Genomic DNA, 15,047 nt, shown 5'->3' on the forward strand with positions numbered 1-15,047 from the left:
CCTTGTTTAATTATTAAAACTACTATAAAATGACAGCTGAAATAGCTCCATGTCACTTTTATGATCTGTCAACATGTTCAGTTCTGAGTGAGTGAGCGTCAGCAGCACGCTGCACATGGGCATTACGTCCTTACACATTACATACTTACCAGGCGGAAGAAAAAGTAGTTCCCATTAACAACGTTTCATTTAGGCAAGATCTCAATAATTTAGTTACTTTCTAACATGCTAATCTACATTATCTCAAATTACTAAAGTGTTGAAAGTATTGATCCTTGGATCTGACAATAGATTTTAAAGAATTAAGTTCTAGTATCGGAAGAATCGATATTTCAGTATCAATCCGCACATCACTAACGGCAACGCCAGAGCTCATTTAACTGCCCTGATTAACGGTTAATTCAGTTGTAACAGCCTAACTAAGCTTTTGTCTACTGTACTTTTACAAGATTTTCTTTTGGCAAATTCTCTAATCTCGGTTGGACATGAATGAAGATGGAGGACTTTTTTACGTGTATAGACCCTACAGCTGCTGTACTCGGAGGTAAGTTTAAAGTTGTCTGTCTTTCTAAGATAAGCTAACTGAAGCTAGTTAGCATGTCGTGATATGCCAATTTTAAAGAGCCGCTCTTGTGAATATGAGCTTTGAACAGTTATTAACCACAATAGCTGTGGCTTAATAATAATATCGACACGAGTTCTTGGTAGCTTCCGTTTTTTAACATAGCTAAGGTGGCTTCTCATTCGTAGCTTCTGATTCGGGAAATGGTTAAAGAGCAATTCCGCCTAGTATTTCACTAACTGAGGGTGTTTGATGTGCTGTAATTTAAAAACTTAAATGCAATGAGTCAAAAAGCCTAGGTTAGATATTCCACACTGTTACCAGGATATTTTAAACACTATTTTTGATTGGTGAATTTAAGTAGTCCTTGTTTGATTTAATTAAAATAACTTTCTTGCCATCTTGAATTCATGTAATATTGTAATTGAGCACATAAACTAAAATAAGACTTGTTTTATTTTTCAAGTAAACCAAACTGTTGCCATGGTGAAGCCTATGCCAATCACGTCTCCAATCACGTATTGCACCATCTAAAAGAAACTTTGGGAATTGCAAGTGACGCCGTCCTTCACATTCTTGAGGTAAGAAATTTATGATACTGATTCATCATTACACTGATTAGTCCCTAAAACGTGGTTTGTTTTGTGATTGTTTTTCTGTCTGTGCTTCAATTAGCAGATGACCCAACAACTTCAAACAAGACCACTTTTCAGCTCTGCAGTGATCATGAAACCAACTTTCTACTGGCCATTGGAACCATGTCTGCCCTGATCTTCTGAAAGGAGAACATCACAGCTACTACACCTTTCAGCATCCGTGTGTGTGGCCACTCCTCTCTGTGCTGCTGACAGACGTCTTGAGAACGGCGTCCGTAACTGAGGCAAGACTTCCACATATAGAAGGCTATGGCTTATTGGAAGAAGTTCATTGCGTAGGAAGCTCCTATTGTTGACATCTAATCCCAAGATTTTTTTTTCCTTTGGACAATTTGGTTTGCTTGACTCTTAGGGCGGCAGATGTGTCAGATCGTCATTGTTCTGTCATTTTACAGGATTGTTTCAGAATCAGATGCCCATCCAGACTTTAAATTCTGACCAGTAGTCATGTTTTATTGTGTTTATGTGAAACTTAAACGTAATAAAGATGTTAAAAGTAATTGAACTTATGTCTTCATTTCAGCAAGCCAATAACATCTCTTGTTCCAGTATTCACAGGATAAATTTTGGATTTTTGTCTTAGCATAAGAACCTTGAGTAAAGCTGTGACAAAATATATATTTTAATCCTATACAACAATAAAAATAAACTAGATTTAGGTATATCACTGCAAAAAGTCCCCTTTCAAAAACAAGAAAAAAAAGTACAAAAATAGGGTACAATTTTCTTAAAATAAGAAAAATTATCTGCCAACAGAACAAGAAAATTTATCTTGTCAAGATTTTCCAAAACAAGAAAAAATATCTAACCAAGATAAACCTACAAATATCTTAAAATTAGTGTATTTGTACTTAAAACAAGCCAATTTTACTAATACAAATAGAATATATGAGATTTATTTTCTTAATACATAGAACATTTTTCTTAAAAGAAGAACATTTTACGCTATTTCAAGAAATTCAGTGTCAAGTAACATTTTCTTTACTTGAGATAATTTTTCTTAAAATAAGATAATATATCTTACTCGTATAAGTAAAATTGGCTTGTTTTAAGTAAAAATACACTAATTTTAAGATATTGTAGGTTTATCTTGGTTAGATATTTTTTCTTATTTTAGAAAATCTTGACAAGATAAATTTTCTTGTTCTGTTGGCAGATAATTTTCTTATTTTAAGAAAATTATACCCTATTTTTGTACTTTTTTTTCTTGTTTTTGAAAGGGGACTTTTTGCAGTGTAGTCACCACACCAACTGTGAATACTTCTGGAAATGTCTCTGCCAACACATCTGGCTCTAAATCAGACATGGGAGTATTCACCACTTTCAGTGTCAAGTAAACTTTCCCTCCTGCTACATCATTTCCCATTATAAACTGCACACCATCAATGGGAAAACAGGGGCACACGGCTACCGGAAAGACTCCCGAATCCAATGGTGTTTTTACATTAACGTGATGAGAGAGGCAGGTAAATAACTCATCCCAACACCTCTCACAATGGTACCTGCATCACAAGCAGACCTCTCATCGAAAGGCAACATGTTGCACAGGGGAAAATATGATTATTTTCTTTTAATTTTTTTGTTGTGTTTTACATGTCTGAATTGTTTTGGTTTTTCCCTTTAACAACCCAAACGCACTGGGCTTAAGGCGGCCGTTTAAGGAGGCGGAGCGCACTGATTGCGTCCTGTAATCAGTGCGCTCAGGTGTCAGCAGAGGCTTATTGAAGCCAGAATAAAAGAAGCCTGGATGGCAGAAGAAGAGTGAAGGGGGTGAGCTGCTGGAGGATTGGATGCACCTGCGGGAGTTTTTGGACAAAGGATTGAGGAGTTTGTTGCTTTTTTTTTTTATTATTAAAGTTTTTATTAATGTTTCAGAGCATGTTCACAGCCTTTCCCAACCCCCCACCCCCAACACACCCTCATGAAATAAAATACACAAACAAAATAAAACAAAGCAAGAGAGAAAAAAAAAAAAAAAAAGAGAAAAAAAACAGGTCAGTGCATTACAAATCAATAAAAGTTTCACAAAAGATTAAATATCCTCGGTGTTAGCAGAAACAACCACAGTAAACAGAAGTAGTCACTCGCTAGTATTTTCCAAAACAATCGGCCAGTAGTACCCTAACTTGTCCCCATGTTACAGGAGAGGAAACAGTTCCAGGATTTTTTGAAGTTCTCCATGTCATCGTTTAGTTTGGCCAACATTTGTTCATATGACACTATTTCCAACATTAATTCCAACCAGTCCTTAATATTTGGAGCGGATGGAGATTTCCATAATCTGAGGATTATTCTGGCAGCCGTGACCGTCCCCACCTGCATTACAGTATTTTGGTGTTTTGACATATTAGGCATCACTGTTTGATCCCCCAACAAGCAGAGTCTTGGTGACATAGGTATCCCTAAACCTATCCACTTTCCAACGTACAGCAATACTGTTTTCCAGAATGGGAAAATTAGTTTACATTCCCAGAACGCATGTATAAAGGTTCCCGGGTCAGTTTTGCATTTCCAACATAGGTTATTGGTGAGCAGACCCATTCTATGGAGCCTGGATGGAGTGAAATAAAATCTATGTACAATCTTATAGTGTGTAAACTTCCCTCTTGATTCTCTAATATATTTCCCGTTATTTAATAATATTTTCAACCATTCTTCATCAGTAAAAGTGCATCCAAGGTCCTGCTGCCAGATAGTCCCCAGACTTTTACATATATCACTTTGCATACTATTAAACAATTTGTAATATGTGGATGCTTTATATTCAATTCTACTTGAGCCCATATATTCTTTTATTGGATTATCTTCATATATGAATTTGTCTTTAATAATACAGTCTCTAATTTGTAGATATTTCCAGAAACTATCCTTTATATTGTATTTCAGCATGACATCTGAAAAAGACATAAAAACCCCTTCTGTATACAAATCATCTACAACACGTATTCCCTTCACAAGCCATTGTTCCCAATAGACAGTTTTCCTTCCGATACAGATGGATGGGTTCAGCCACAGTGAGGAGCACAACTGTTTCGAATGTGACATCTTGCATATTTTATGTGCTCCTTCCATACTGATTTAGAATGTGCTAATATCGGATTTGTGGGAAGAGTTTCCCTCTTATCTGTTTTACTATGAGAAAGAATATCTATCGGTCTAAAGGGGTTAACCAATTCTTCTTCAATATTCATCCAGCTTAGTTTAATTTCTCCCTTTTTAAAATACTTGGACAACTTAACCATTTCAAATGCGAGATTATATAGTCTTACATTAGGGAGGGCCATGCCCCCTATATCCTTTGCACACCACATTTTCTTAATGTTGATTCTGGGTTTCTTCTTGTTCCAGAGGAAGTCCTTCACATAAGCCTCATACTGTTTATAAACCTGGGAGGGGATGTCAACTGGCACCATCATGGACACATAATTGAATAAAGGGGCTATCACCATTTTTATTACATTCACCTTACCCCATAAAGAAAGTCTCAATTTTGTCCATTTATCAAGATTAGTTTTTATCTTCTGAAGAAGCGGTTCCATATTCAGATGCATTATCTCCTCTAAATTTGGGTGGAGTCGTATACCTAGATATTTCATACCTGAAGGGACCCACCTAAAGTTAAATGGTGTAATATCATTTGAATGACATGTTTGGGATATGGGCATACACTCAGATTTGCTCCAATTAATCTTATATCCTGAAAGTTTTGAATATGATTCAACACACTGTAATAGGGCTGGAATAGAGACGATTGGATCTGCTATAATAGCTAAGATGTCATCCGCATACATAAGCACCTTGTGCTCTTTCCCTCCTGCATGAGTTCCTTTAATTCCTGGGTTGACTCTTATCGCCGTTGCTAGTGGTTCCACAACCAGCGTGAAAAGCAACGGGGATAAGGCGCATCCCTGCCTTGTCCCTCTGGAAAGATGAAAAAATTTAGATAGCTGACCATTCGTCATAATTACTGCTTTTGGCTTCGAATATAATATTTCAACCCATTTGCAGAACCTAGACCCGAAACCGAATTTCAGAAGTGTTGTTTTAAGAAACCCCCATTCCACACGGTCAAAGGCTTTCTCAGCATCCAAAGAGAACACAGCAACAGGGATTGAATTAGAGCGATTCAAATGTATTAGATGAGCAAGCCTTCTCATATTATCGGTTGAAGACCTGTTCTTGATAAAGCCTACTTGATCTTCATTTATAATATGTGGAAGTACTTTTTCTAATCGCGATGCTAATGTTCGTGTTAATATTTTGCAGTCTACTCCTATGAGACTAATAGGTCTGAAATTAGATGGATCTGACACATCTCTGTCTTTTTTTGGAATAAGTGATATCAGAGCCTCATTGAAAGTATCAGGTAAAAAGCCTGAATCGAAGGCTTCTCTGTATACCTTATGTAGTACTGGGGTTATGGTGTCAATATATTTTCTATAATATTCAACCGGCAAGCCATCCAGGCCTGGCGATTTCCCAGGTTTCATAGACAGGATCGTACTTTTAATTTCTTCCAAAGTGATAGGAGAATCTAATTGTTCTTTTTGTTCATTGGTAATAGTAGGCAATTTCATTGATGAGAAAAAAGCATTAATTTCTTCTGTGTCAGGTTTATCAGTAGATGTGTAAAGGTTCTTATAAAACTCTTCAAAGATCCTATTTATATCTTTGGTTGCGGTGAATGTTTTACCATCCTTCTTAATTAGTGGGATGTTGTTGGAGTTATCCTGTTGTTTAAGTTGTCTCGCTAATAACCGGCCACTTTTTTCTCCACCTTCATAATATTTAATTTTAAGTCTAAATAAGGCGTATTCAGCTTTTTTATTATATAGTTCATGTAACTGATACTTAAGATTGCAAAGTGTTTGATATAGATGATTTGAGTAACTCCGCGCTATTTTATTCTCTAACAAACGTATTTCTTTTTCCAACGTTTTTTCTTTCCCATCGTTTTCTTTTTTAACTTTTGCTGCGTACGCAATGAATTTTCCCCGTATGTATGCCTTTGACGCTTCCCATACAGAGGCCATATTATCTGTGGAGCCAATATTTACTTGGAAAAAAAAATTAAGATCCTCTAAAATAGAATTACTAAATGCCGCATTCCGGAGTAGCGTAGTATTAAGTCTCCAACGTCCTTTTCTTTCTTTTTCAACATTGAAATCTATATGCATCTCAACTGTACCATGATCACTTATAATAATTGGTCCTATTTGACAGCCCATTACTGACTCCACTAATTTATTAGATATTAAGAAGAAGTCAATTCTAGAATATATCTTATGACTATGAGAGTAAAAAGTATATTCTCTCTCACGTGGATTTACCAATCTCCATATGTCAACTAGATTCCAGTCTTGAGCTAGCATTTGGATTGCAGCCCTGTCCTTAGGTGAAAGTTTTCCCCTTACCAAACTTTTGTCAATAAATCCATCCATCACCTGGTTGAAATCGCCTCCCATGACAATATGTCCCTCAGTATTTCCTAATATACTATTAATTTCATGAAAAAAGTCGGGTTCTTCCTGATTTGGTGCGTAAATGTTACAGAGGACAATCCTAATTCCATTCAGCAGGGCTTCCACACATATGAAGCGCCCTTCCTTATCATTATGTTGTTTAAGCATAACAAAACTTATATTCTTCTTAACAAGGATCATTACACCATTTCGCTTACTAGAGTATGAGCTGTGGTAAACTTCACCCACCCAACCTCTTTTGAACTTAGCAACTTCTTCATCCCCACTTGTATGTGATTCTTGAATGAATGCAATATCAGCGGCTTTGGATTTTAGATAACTCAAAACTTTTTGTCTTTTAATTGGATGCCCACATCCATTAACATTCCACGATATTATGTTGATATATCCCTTAGGCATCTTTTATTCTTTGGTATACCTTGCGTGGTTTGAACTGCCACTTATCGAGGTATATACACATCAAAATAGTAACTGATACTGACAACATTCGTAAACTTAAATAAACTGACCCGATATAAAAAAAAGAAAATAAATACAACATAGAACTCAGTAAAGCAGCAAGGAACATGCTGCCGTTTTTAGTCCTTTCCTAAACCCCTCTATCAAACTTGGTCCGTGAGACGCGTTGAAAATCGTCCTTTGGCAACACAACCATCCGAACTCCGACGCATAACCGACCTAAACTTTACATAATGTTTTTGATAAATATGCACCTCAGACAATAGCATCTGTTTTTCACTTAGCTTGTTGCAGGAACCTTTCAGCCTCTGCATTGTCCCGGAATGTCTTCCGTTCTCCCTTCCAGGTGAAGACGAGCGTTGCTGGGAACAACAGCCGGTGTTTCACCTCCATTTCCCGGAGGCGTTTCTTTACAGTGTTGAAAGCTCTCCGTTTCTCCACCAGCTCCTTCGATAGGTCTTCAAAGAAAGATAATTTGCAGCCTTCCCACTCCATCCCACGCTTTTCTTTGGCCATCTGCAGCAACTTGTCCCGCGCCGATGATCGTAGAAACCGAACCAAGATGGTTCGGGGTGGTTTATTGGCCTCTGGTTTGGGCGCCAGTGAGCGATGGGCCCGCTCCACTTCAAACTCGCTGCCCGTGAGGCCGAACCCCTGAGCAATGATCCTTCCCACATACTCGGGCAGATTTCCTCTCTCTTCCTTGTCTTCTTTCAGTCCCACCATTCTTACATTGTTCCTCCGACTCCGGTTTTCCAAGTCCTCAACTCGCTCCCAGAGAGTCATCAGTTTCTTGTCACATATCTCCACACATTTCTCCATCTGAGCGTTGGTGTCTTCTATGACGGATACTCGCTGTTCAACTTCGCCCAGCCTGATTAGAATATTTTCCACGGAATCTTTAAGCTCTTTGGTTGTTTCTTTAATCGAGACTACGTCTGCCGCCACAACATGTAGTGTTGTGCTCATTTTCCGTATTTCTTCCATGAGGTTGGAATCCGAATGTTTCTCTTCGGCACAGCTCGGGTTTGTCAGCAGGTTAGCCGGAGAGCTTTCAGGTGTGGGGCTGGTCCTCGCTGCTAGCTTACTTCTCGTTGCCGCACCTTTGAAAAAATTAGCTTTGTTGTTGCTTGACATTCCGTCGGTGAGCTATTAAAAATCTGGCCTCTTGTGAAGATTATAGAATTTTGGCGTGTCGAACGTATTTCTATCCTGTGAGCTGAGAGGTGTATATTCATAGTAAATGAGAGTAAAATTTGTCGGTTTTCAGGAGCTCCGCTAGCGTGCTGCCATCTTCCTCGGCGGTCCCACGTGACTCCCCCCCTGGAAAAGGCGGTTTTTGGCATAAACTGGTATGTGAATGGTTTGGATGGAAATGGAGATAAGTAATGAAGAAGAAGGGTGGACGCCAGTGGGAAGAAGGAGAGGAAGAGGAAGAATTAAAATAGATGAAGGAAAGGGAATCAGAGATAGTCACAGTAGTAAACGGGATCTAGAAGGAAGCAGTTCAGAGGAAGAGAGGGTAGTCAGGAGAAAAGTTGTGAGTGAGGAATTTAAAGTAATTCTGAAACTTAAGAGTGAGGAAGGTCAGGAGAAAATTAGCCCAATTGGGGTGTCAAGAGAAATTAAAAAGAAAATTGGAGACGTTGAAATGGTAAAGATTTTGAGAGACGGAAGTCTTTTGATAGAATGTAAGGATATAGAGCAAAAGAATAAGGCCTTCAATGTGGATAATATATGTAAAATAGCTGGGTGAAAAATGTTGGGTGAAAATAAAAAAAATAGAGGAGTGATCTATGGGATCCCCCTAGATGAGGATCTGGAAAAACTTTAGAGAAATATTGTTGGAGCAAAGGTGACTAGTGTGAAAAGGCTATCAAGAACTGTGGATGGTGAGAGAGTGGGGAGTCAGTCAATCCTAATGGAGTTTGAAGGAAAAGAGTTGCCAATTAATATAAAAATAGGATATATAAGTTTCCAAGTTGGACCTTATGTACCTCCACCACTTCGGTGTCTTAAATGCCAAAAGTATGGACATATTGCGGCAAAACTGCCCGTAATCGGGCAGTTTACAAACGTAAAGGAAAGCAGAGATGTCCAAAATGTGGGGAAGATCATAAATTTGAAGAGTGTAAGGAAGATGTACAAGAGAAATGCTGTAATTGTGGGGGAAGTCATAGGGTTACTTACGGAGGATGCGAGGTACGGAAGAGGGCTAAAGAAGTTGTGCACATAAAAACATCTACAAATGTAAGCTATGCAGAAGCTGTAAAAAATGTGAAGGAGCAGGAAAAAAAGAGTGGTCGAGCAAATGGGGAGTCAAACAATACAGCAATCTAAATTACTACCAGAAGATAAGGTCACTTACTCAGTGGAAAATCTAGTTTTATTCATAGCTTATGTTATCAAGCTAAGCACAAAACCAACAAGATTAAAATAATAGTGAGGGGAGCTGAAAAATTCTTGGGGTTTAAGGAAGGCACATGGGAAGAAATTAATAAAAAGTTAGAGGTGGATAAGAAGTCGGGACTTGCAAGCGAAAGTAGTGTATGTTAAAATTGCAATGGAACGCTAGGAGTTTTGTAGCTAATGGACAGGAATTTAAAGGTTATATATTGACGAGCTTGAAGTCCAACCAGATATAATGTGTGCAGGAAACTTGGTTAAAACTAACATTAGATTTTGTTATTAGAGGATATGTTAGTATAAGAAGAGATTGAGAAGAGGGAGGTGGATGTGGAATATTTATAAAACGAAGGATATAATATCAGGTTTTAGGGAAAGAACTAGAATTCGTAGTAATTGAGGTAGCAGGGAGGTAAATTTAAAATAATTTTTTATAATCCATGTAAATCGTTATCGGCTGAAATAATGGTGGAATTATTAGATTATTTGGAGGGGAGAGTAATTTGGTGTGGGGATTTCAATGCAAAAAGTACACCGTGGGGTAATAGTAATGATAAAAAATGGGCAGGTTATAGAAGAAGTGATGGAAATGAAAAATTTAGTATGTACTAATGAGAGAAGAGGTACAAGAATCAATTTAAGAACGGGGATGGAATCAACTATTGATCTAACAATTGTATCAAATGATATAGCTGGTATTTGTGAGTGGTCGGTTGATAAAGAAACTACAGTAGGTAGTGATCATTATCCTATAATTATAAGGGTAGGAATAATTGGAAATAAGTATAAAAAGAGTGGGGAGAGATTAAACTTTAATAAGGCAGATTGGAGTAAGTTTAGATATTTGAGTCAAATGTATTTACAAAAGGTAGATTTTAAAATGCATATAAATGAAGTAAATGCAAGTATCTCAAAGGTAATAACAGAAGCAGCAGAAAATTCTATTAAAAAGTCAGGGAGTATTAATGACAAGAAAAAGGTGTCATGGTGGACAAGTGAGTAAGGAAGCAATTAAATTAAGAAATAAAGCCTTGAAGGTATTGAAGCATAACCCAATTTATATTAACTTAATTGATTATAAAAGGAAGCAAGCAGTAGTAAGGAGGATTATAAAGAAAGCTAAGAGAGACTATTGGAGAAATTTTTGTAGTACAATCGGGAGAGATACAAGAATTGAGAAGATATGGGAAGTTATTAAAAAATGAATGGTATTAAAAAAGAGTTTGATTATCCTGTATTAAAAGTAGAGAATGTTGATATGCGACCTGTCCAGGGTGACCCCGCCTCCCACCCAGAATGTTAGCTGGAGATGGGCACCAGCAACCCTCCCGACCCCACTGAGGGACAAGGGTGTAAAGAAAATGGATTGATGGATGGATGGAGAATGTTGATATAATTAGAGATGAGGATAAAGCTGAGGTATTGGCAAGATTATTTAGTAAGATACATAGCACAAATAATATTAGCAAAGAGGGAAGGAAGAGAATATACGGTACTTAAGTGTAAAAATTTAATACAGAGTGATGAAGAAATAAATAATTTTTTTATCAAAGTGGAATTGAATTGTGTGCTTAAAAAGACCAAAAATACAGCGCCAGGTAAAGATAAAATTTGGTACAGAATGATAAGTCCACTAAGTGATAAGTCATAAGATATATTACAATTATTTAATAAAATCTGGGAGGAGGGAAAATTACCAGAGTTATGGAAGGAATCTATTATTGTACCGATAGCTAAACCAGGAAAAGATCATTCAAAACCAGAAAGTTATAGGCCAATAGCATTAACTTCAAACTTATGTAAAATAATGGAAAAAATGATTAATAATAGATTAGTGTATTATTTAAATAAAAAGGGATATATTTCTAATTATGAAAGTGGTTTTCGTAAAGGGAGGAGCACTAATGACTCAACATTATGTCTAGAGCATGAAGTTAGAAAAGCTCAAGTAAACAATGAAAGTGTACAGTGGCAGTATTTTTCGATATTGAAAAAGCATAAGATACGATGTGGGTAGAGGGTTCATTAATTAAATTACACAAATTGGGGATTAAAGGAAAAATATATGACTGGATTAAAGACTTTTTAACAAACAGGAAAATACAGGTAAGAATTGGTGAAGTAGTTTCAGGTAAATATGTAGTGGAACATGGAATGCCACAGGAGAGTATTATAAGTCCATTATTGTTTTCTGTTATGATAAATGACATATTCAAAAATATTGGAAAGGATATGGGTTGTTCACTCTTTGCAGTTGATGGAGCAATATGTAAAAGAGGGAAAAATGTTGAGTTTATATTAAAGAAATTACAAAAGAATATTGATAGAGTTGTGGGCACTGCAATGGGGATTTAAATTCTCAGTAGATAAAACAAAAGTAATTATATTTTCTCAGAAAAAACAAACAAGGTAATAGAATTAAAATTATATAATCAAAAAATAGAGCAGGTAAAGAGTATAAAATTTGTAGGTTTGTGGTTTGATGAAAAATTTAAATGGAATATTCACATTCAAAAGATTGTTGATAAATGTAAGAGAAAGTTGAATATATTAAGGTGTTTGGCTTAATGGGGGGCAGACATACAATCGTTAGATTCAGTTCAGTTCAGTTCAGTTCAGCAGCTAAAACTCATCTGGATGTATTAGACAATATTCAACATCAGGCATTAAGATTGTGTACTGGAGCATTCAAAACAACACCTACAGCAGCATTAGAAATAGAAACGGGAGAAATGCCATTAGATCTAAGGAGAACTAAACTAGGAATTAATTATTGGTTAAATTTGATGGGTAATAAATGTGATCATCCAACTCGGGAAATTTTAAAATCATGTTGGGAAAAGGAAAAGAAAGAGATGAGGAGTTATGGATGGAAAATTAAAAAGGACGTAAAGGAATTTAAAATGGATATTCTAGAAATTAGTCAAACAGATCCAATATCAATTATACCACCCTGGATTCTACCAGAAACAATAGTAGATATATCAATAATGGTAAAGAAACAAGACAAAACAAATGTGGTAGATATTCAGTGCAATCACATTTAAATCATTATTATCGACATGTCCAAATTTATACAGATGCATCAAAAATAGCTGGAAAAATAGGAATAGCATTTGCAATCCCAGAATTCAATTTGAAAATAGGGAAGCGAATTACGGATGGGTTATCAATTTATACAGGTGAAATGTTAGCAATACTATTGGCATTACAATGGATAGAGGATGTAAAACCACTGCAAACAATAATTTGCTCAGATTCAAGCTCTGCTTTGTTAAGCATAATAATACAGATAGTAGGATGGACATCTTATTAGAAATATATCATACTCTATTTAGAATACAAAATAAGGGGTTAGCAGTTTTTGTATAGGTTCCAGCACATATAGGGGTAGTAGGAAAAGAGAGGGCTGATAAAATGGCAAAGAAGGCAATACATAATCCTATTAGTTTTACAGTTAGGACAAGTAAATCTGAAGGGAAAAGTAAAGTCAATGAGGAGCTGATGAAAATACGGCAGAGAAGGTGTGTCAAGTTACTTCCGGTTTGGTTTGCTGTGTGATCCCCACTTGAAAGGGATCGTTTCCACTGTGAAGTTTGAACTGGATTTCACTCAAAGAGCCTTTAATTTAGTTGACTCATCTTTATTTTTTGTATGATGGTCCACATAGCCCAATAGCCCATAAGTGAAAAACCTCAAAAGAAAAAGAAAGACATCTATTACATTCTGACATTAACAAGGTAAATACATTGTGAAAATCAGATTTCTACCCCTTCAAACTAATTATTTCAAAAGAATAATAGCAAATATTTTATAGTAAATTCAACAGCAATAAATAAATTAGCATTTTTATCATTATTTGTTAAATACCCTCACAAACATTACAACCAACATTTTCTTTTTCTTTCTACTTTAACCAATAAACACCAAGTGTATTTTTCTTCTTTTTCTTTTTTTCTTTTCAACCTACTAACTTGACCTCAACAAGACTAAACAACTTAATACAACAAACAATTCAGCATGAGCCTTACCGGCTGTCTTTCACAGCTTGTTGAAACTTTCACACAGTTCTGAGCTTAAATGCTCCAGCACTGTTTGCATCTCATGCTCTCAAACCAGGACTGACAAGTCAGTCACACCAAAAGTAGCTGCACTCTGATTGCTAGGAGATTGAAGATTGAGTCCACCTGGTTCTCCTCACCGACAGGCAGAAAGGAGCTGCAGAAAGGTGCAGGTGCAGGGGCACTCCACCAGAGGGGAGTGGTTACCTAGCAGTTCACCGGAACAAGGTGGGATGAAGGTTTAACAGGATGGTTTTATAAAATTCAGAGGTTTGTAGGAAGGAAAAGAAAGGGAATAAGAAACAGGAAGGAGGAAAGAATAATAACAAGGTTAAGGTTCGGACATACAGGGCTTAATTATTCACTTTTTAAAATACAGAAGCATAAAACTGGAAACGTCATTATTGTGAGAAGTTTGAAACAATAGAGCATGTTATTTTAGAGTGTTATAAATATGAAGGAGAGAGAAGATGCATGTTGAGAGAGTGTGAAGGTATTAAAAAAAGGTTTAATTTATCAGATTTTTTGAGGAAGGATTTGGGGAGTAGACATATTCAAATAATTATTCGGTTTAAAAAAAAAACAGTTGTTTCATAGAATCTGAGTAGAGTAAGATGGTTGTGAATATGTAAAGAATAATGAAGAGTTGTATATAAAGCTATATGCAAGTAAGGTGTGTATGTGTGAGTGTATGATTAGTCAGAAATTATTGTAGGGATTAGATATGAAGTAAAAGTAGGGGAAAGTATATAGATCATCACGAACCCCACTCCATACCAGTAAGTGGCGGTAATGCTACTGAAAGTTTGTTGCCAACCGCCAATAAAAACCAACAAGAAGAGGAAGAAGATTTTTTTAACAAAACGTTTATTTACAATAATTTAACAATAAACTGTTAACATAATAATCAGGTCAATGAAAACCAAATAAAAACAATAAATATTAACATTAGCAGCTTGTTAAAATTTTGCTTTCCCTGATTAGAAATGGTGCACAGTACATCGTTAAAACCCCATAGCTGTATAAAAGCTCTCATATTCCCATTGGCTCTGTGGAAGCAAAACTCCAGCCTCAGCCTACCTTTGACATTGCACTTCCACAGAGCCACGGCATCAAGATGAGGACCAGCCTGGAGTCTATCTTGTCGTGATAAATAGCCATTTTTGCTTGAGCAATTAAAAAATTAAAAATCTGGCACTTTGGCCTTCTTAAAACGCAGTCCATAAATAAAGAAAGAACTGGTAAAAAACAATGCCAAAACAGCTAAAAACACTCATCAATAAACTAAAAAATGTCGTCAGTCTCTTACAATCAATAAAAACATGAAAAACACTCTCAGACAGACCACAGAAAGGACACTCATTTAAAACCCCTGGACTAAAACCGATAAAAACGAGTTGGTAGCGATGGCGCCATGTAA

General features: G+C 36.4%; 1 long non-coding RNA gene across 2 annotated transcripts; it reads left to right on the plus strand.

Annotated features, from left to right (window-relative positions):
* Positions 1 to 380: 380 nt before the first annotated feature.
* LOC145550991 (uncharacterized) lies at positions 381 to 1,718 on the plus strand. Of its 2 annotated transcripts, XR_014086754.1 has the most exons (3): positions 381 to 544; positions 1,029 to 1,143; positions 1,238 to 1,718. It is a non-coding gene; the product is annotated as an uncharacterized LOC145550991 (long non-coding RNA). The 2 variants fall into 2 exon arrangements; XR_014086753.1 differs by having other exon boundaries at positions 381 to 1,143.
* The last annotated feature ends 13,329 nt before the right edge of the window (positions 1,719 to 15,047 follow it).

This window comes from Poecilia reticulata, chromosome 3, assembly GCF_904066995.2.
Source record: "Poecilia reticulata chromosome 3, P_reticulata-male-v2, whole genome shotgun sequence".
In the NCBI taxonomy this organism is placed as follows: domain Eukaryota; kingdom Metazoa; phylum Chordata; class Actinopteri; order Cyprinodontiformes; family Poeciliidae; genus Poecilia; species Poecilia reticulata.